This window comes from Amblyomma mixtum, chromosome 4 (genome assembly GCF_055824585.1).
Source record: "Amblyomma mixtum isolate Tamu chromosome 4, ASM5582458v1, whole genome shotgun sequence".
NCBI lineage: Eukaryota > Metazoa > Arthropoda > Arachnida > Ixodida > Ixodidae > Amblyomma > Amblyomma mixtum.
Window position 1 is genome coordinate 24,726,254 of NC_143015.1, and position 6,223 is coordinate 24,732,476.

The 6,223-nt window shown below is 52.2% G+C and overlaps 1 pseudogene; it reads right to left on the reverse strand.

Moving 5' to 3' along the window:
- Window positions 1-916: 916 nt before the first annotated feature.
- Window positions 917-3,465, reverse strand: LOC149345915 (uncharacterized; annotated as a pseudogene).
- Between the last annotated feature and the right edge of the window lie 2,758 nt (window positions 3,466-6,223).

Genomic DNA, 6,223 nt, shown 5'->3' on the forward strand with positions numbered 1-6,223 from the left:
TGGCCATCCATCATCCTACAGGCAATATGTGACGACAGGAACAAGTTCCTGAATGTGTTCATCGGCTTTCCGGGATCAGTGCACGACGCCCGCGTATTAAGGGAAAGCCCGTTTTTCGCACGTGCAGCCCTGGAATGCGGTGAACACTACATTCTCGGGGACAGTGCGTACCCCTTGATGCATTGGTTAATGACACCGTTCAGGGATAATGAGGGCTCTTTTCCATCATGGAAAAGGAACTTTAACAGACGACACAGCCAACAAAGAGTGGCAATCGAAAACACGTTCGGGTTGCTGAAGCAGCGTTTTAGAAGACTCTATCTTGTGGACGCCAAAAGTGTTGCGCAGTGCTGCTATATTGCCATGGCTGCATGTGTGCTGCATAACTTATGCAATGATGAGAGGGACTTCTTTCTGGAGATGACATCATTGCCACAGGAAGAAGACGTGGGCAACGATAACTCTGAAGGGAACTTTGACAGCAGTCTGCGAGACTACAGCCGGTCTCTCTGCGAGTTCATCGCCAAAGAGCAGTGCTAGACTTATGATTATGGGTGTGTTTTATCACATATTGCCCCATATATGAGCAATGTTTTCAAAATGAAACTTTAGCGTGCAGTGCTGTTGGAATAAATTTATTGTTTGTCAAATGTTTTAGGGGAATCCCCCAAGGTGAACAATAAATTTGTAATAAGGGAGTAATTACTCATTGACATCCACCCGAGCGCAGCCATACGGCTACAAAGGAAAGCTATACAGCTTTCTCAGAAACTTCGTAGTCAAAGAAAAATTCGTCCTGATCCGGGAAAATTCGTCCCCGTACCAGGACGAATTTTTCTTTAACTACGAAGTTTCTGAGAAAGCTGTATAGCTTTCCTTTGTAGCCGTAAGGCTGCCCTCGGGTGGATGTCAATGAGTAATTACTCCCTTATTACAAATTTATTGTTCACCTGATGTGCCTTGCTGTCGAGCCAATAAATCGGCTAGGCGGTCAAAACGATTCATGCGTTCTTCGTGTCGCTTCGCCTTCGCCTCTTCCCACTTCTTCCGAGCTTCAAATTGCTCGGCTCTCGCCTGTTGTTTTTTTCCGCGCTTCCCCAATCTTTTCCAGGGCTTCTAAGAGGGGAGCAAGCTGAGAGTGGCTGCGCCGCTTCCTCTTCGGTGTTTTGCCACCCTCAGTTGGCACTGGCAGGTGGTCGGGCATCTCCTCCGTCCTTCAACAGGAAAATGGCGCAAAAGACGTGGACAAAAGAGACAAACACGACAGGACCAGCGCCATCCTGGCGCTGGTCCTGTCGTGTTTGTCTCTTTTGTCCACGTCTTTTGCGCCATTTTCCTGTTGAATCATGAACCAACTAGCCCAAACTAGAGTTCATCTCCTCCGTCGTGCTTTCCCTGTTTAAAATGTACACAACCACCAGGTACCACATCACTTAAAGGATTCTGCGCAAACTATGTCATTTTAGCTCACCTTGGGCTTCCACTTGGAAGAATTGTTGCCCCAGGCTCCAAGAGCAATGTGGGATTCACACTATGCTGTTTATCCAGAATGTCGGCCAGCTCTCTGTGTGATGCACAAATTATTAAACCACTGAACAGGTCAAGAAACAAGTTCAACTTACTGCTCATATTCACAGGTGACACGGTTGTGCCCGGACGAACTGTTATGTTTCTTGAATTTTTTGTATGCTCTGTCGAGTGACTTCCACTTGTTCTCCACTTGAGTTGCGGTGACGTTGCATTGGAACTCCTGGTTCACTAGTTCAGCGAGCTTTTGCCACAGCTGTTTTCGTGTTCTAAACATGAAAGGGAATCATAGAGGAAAAAATGTAATTCAACTTTTCTGCAGCAACACTTGACATGTCTTGCATGCCAGTGCTGCAGTGTTTCTTTAGTATTTTTATGCTAGAAATCTACTGCTGTCAGGTACTCTTATCAGAATATTCGCATTTCGGCTGCCACACATTAAACGTACTGTGTGGGATGAAAAGTCGTGTACTAAGCTGCAAGGCACACACCGCGGGGTAATCTGGAAAACATTGCAGCAACATTGAGACTAGAAATCCGAGAAACTATGCCCAGTGCCACCGTACATTTCTCTCTTGCTCGAACTTATTTTGAACATGAAGGATATCATACCTGAGGGCTCTAGTTTTATGCGAAGCATATTACAATAGGTAACCCAAGCCCTTCGTGTCGGTTACACGCCGTGCACACCACGTGACACAATGACGTCACGACAGACGAGAGACAGGGCTCCAACTCATGCCGTCGCTGCGGTTGCACGCCGTGCAGACCACGTGGTATGGTGACGTCACACCACGTGACACAATGACGTCACGACAGATGAGAGACGGGGCTCCAACTTGTGCCGTCACTGCGGTTGCACGCCGTGCAGATTACGTGGTATGGTGACGTCACACCACGTGACACAATGACGTCACGACAGATGAGAGACGGGGCTGCAACTTGTGCCGTCGCTGCGGTTGCACGCCGTGCAGACCACGTGGTATGGTGACGTCACACCACGTGACGCAATGACGTCACGACAGATGAGAGACGGAGCTCCAACTTGTGCCGTCGCTGCGGTTGCACGCCGTGTGAATCACGTGGTATGGTGACGTCACACTCTCGCGCATTTCGAACGCGCGTTCACATTCGGTGTAGGTGAAACGCTCGCTCCACCGGGCAGGCGGACGCGGCTTCTGTGGCAATCCAGGCGCTCACCCAACGCGCGTCTCGGGGTTAGTCGGCGTTCCGCTGTAGCCATGCCGTTGTCTTCCCCCACGACGAAGGATTCTAGTGGTTGTATTAAAATGACCAAGGAAAGCCATGTCAACCAAGGAAAGCCATGTATTACCAAGCCTAGCCATCAATATGCTTCGCATCTGACTAGGCTTAACCTTAGCTAAGCCTCAGCCATTTTTTTCCAACCAAGTCCTTCATCTCCGAGTATTTGGAGAGGAAGAACTTGGTTTTTGGTCTAGCGCATAATTCTGCGTCTTCTGCGGCTGCTGCAAGACAAAGAGGGGCTAGCGGGCGCCCATCACAACTGGCGGTGGCGGAAACAGGTGTCGGAGGCTGCGTCGGAGGCTGCGCTGGAGGAAGCAAGTCCTCATCGCTGGCCGCGAACCGCAGCGTGACACAGTGCCCGTCTGCAAAGACCAATATTTCAAGTGTGTAAGCAGCACAACATGACGCCTCAGAATGACAAATGGTACCTAGCTAAAATAAGCGACAATAGCGATCTACTGCTACGCTTGGCTATTAAAAAAAAAGCCCTTCTGACCGCTAACCACGTGTTTATCATCAGCCTGCAGCCAGCTTCACTTACCTGAAGCCTGGTACACATAACCGTCCGAGTTCTCGGTCTTGGTTGCGAAGCAGCTGCACTTCTTTCTCAACACCCTGCAGAACGACGTTCAGCGTCGTCTGCTCGGGGCTGGGCGGTATGTAGCGCGCCATGTTTGCACTATCTGGCACCTCTCCTAGATACGGTGCGCGGAGGCCGAGAACTAGTGCAGCACTAGGCCTGCATCCTGACAAAACGAGGAAAAAAGTGCAGGGGCGCGCGCGGCACCGGAAAAACGAGGACGACGGTGCTGCACCCCTTGAACTGGTGCAGCTAGTGCAGCCAAATCGAAGAGACCTAATATTTGTAAATATATTCTTTCCCGCAACATATTTGGTGGAGGTGCGGTTTTCCCCTACGTCTACCGACGACGGAGCTCCGCAGCGGCCGCCAATTGCCTTCACTCATCATTACCCAAGAGGCCTCCCAGCAAACCTCAGCCCCGGCCATGACATCACTCGTTCTTTTTCCCCCTCGTGACCCTGGGACATTTTCTGGTACCGACAACACTGACGTCGACGACTGGAGCAACATGTACGAACGAGTCAGTACCTACAACCGCTGGGATCCGACCCTTATGCTCGCAAATGTAATATTCTATCTAAAAGACACCGCCCGGGTGTGGTATGAGACCCACGAAGACCATCTGACCAGCTGGGACGTGTGCAAAGAGAAACTCCGCAAATTGTTTGGACGGCCGCTCGGCCGAACGCTTGCCACTAAGAAGGACCTCGCCTCCCGAGCTCAAACATCTACGGAGTCCTATGTGTCGTACATTCAAGATGTGCTGGCCCTCTGTCACAAAGTTGACGCCAACATGCCCGAGTCTGACAAAGTCGGCCACGTGTTGAAGGGAATCGCCGACGATGCCTTCAGCTTGCTCGTATACAAGAACTGCACTACAGTCGACGGAATTATTAAGGAATGTCGACGCTTCGAGGAAGCCAAAAGCAGGCGTATTAGCCAGCCGTACACACGCCTCCCCAACAAGGCTGCGACTTCCTCATGTGAAGACCTGCGACACCGGGAATCTCCAGCGCCCCCAGAAAATGTGACCCGCATCATCCGACGCGAGCTCGAAGCTATGTCCCCCCCCCCCTACATCTACATGATGGCGACAACCGCTTGCCTACCATCTCTCTGGTACAAGCCGTCGTCCGCCAAGAGCTTGCAAACCTTGGTTTCCAGCCCGTCAGCCCTGTACGGTATTCACCACCTCCCGAAATCACTGCGATTGCTCCTGGACGACCTTCGTACTTCACTCCACGTCGGCGAAACCCTAACGACTGGCGGACAACCGACAACCGGCCCATTTGTTTCCATTGCCACCGCATTGGCCACATCTTCCGCCACTGTCGAAATTATTGGTCCCGTCGCAGCACATACCGTCCTCTCAGCTCCCACCGCGACGACGAACAGCCCAGCCACTACACGCCCCCTCCAGCCCAGCACAGTGCTACAGTCGACGGCCAGATTTCCCGCTCCAGCCGCTCCCCGTCACCCCTACGTCGACAGTCTCGTTCGCCCCAACGCCGTCGCTCCTCTCCTGGCCCCTACGGACGCTCGCAAGCGGAAAACTAGACGCTGCAGTGTCTGGAGGTGATGCTGCAGTACAGCCCCAGTCCCAAAATCCTCGATTAGCCCTTCGCGCACACCATAATTTGCTCGCCATTCATGTCGATGAAGTGCCTGTGAGAGCCCTGATCGATCCAGGCGCGCACGTATCCGTCATGAGTTCAACCCTACGACTCCGCCTCCGAAAAGTACTGATCCCTGCACCCAAAGCCGTTCTCCGCGTTGCAGACGGCGGAACGCCTCCTGTTGTTGGACTATGCACAGCCCGTGTGACCATATCCGGCCGCCATACAGCCGTTCTGTTCTCTGTTCTGGACCAGTGACCTCATGAAGTCATTCTTGGCGTCGACTTCCTGTCGGAGCATTCAGCCCTCATTGACTGTGCCACTAATGTTGTTCAGCTTGACCTTCCTCTTTCTGCTGAGTCGCCGTTCCCAGTTATACACCGTCTTTGTGCTGTCGACTTTGTCCGTCTACCGCCTCAAGCCGCAATTTACATTTCTTTCTCATCTGTTCCCCCTGTACCTGATGGTCACTACGTAGTCACTCCGGAACTTGACGTCGCCCTGACGCGCAGCATTCCTCTTCCACACACTGTATTTACAATGTCGGCCAACCGAGCGTACCTTCCGGTCCTGAACTTTGGTTCATCCATCCAACCGCTCCCGCAAGGCATCTCACTCGCCATGCTGTGCCCTGCTGTGCCCTGCTGCCGAATGTGTGATATCAGTGGTGGACAGCTGCTTACCTTCCACTCAGAAATGCCGGTTGCCTGCGGCCCCATCAACAGAGAACCCAACGGACGACTACGCCGACATGATCGCTTCTGACCTACCGCCGATGCAAGCTCGCGATCTTAGGTGCCTCTTATCATCTTTCCGCGACCCCTTCGACTTTGATAGCCGTGTTTTGGCTCGGACCTCTGTGGTGACGCATCACATGAACACCGGTGATTCCGCTCCTCTCCGCAGACGTCCGTACCGAGTGTCCAGCGCCGAACGCACCGTCATAAATCAAGAGGTGGACAAGATGCTCGCAAAAGACATCATCGAGCCCTCGTCAAGTCCTTGGGCTTCCCCAGTCGTCCTGGTGAAAAAGAAGGACGGCAGCTGGCGCTTCTGCGTTGATTATCGGCACCTCAACCTCATCACAAAAAAAGACGTATATCCACTCCCAAGAATCGATGATGCCTTAGATTGCCTCCACAGCGCCAAATATTTCTCTTCAATTGATCTTCGATCGGGGTACTGGCAAATTGCCGTTGATGAAAAGGACCGCGAGAAGACCGCCTTCGTG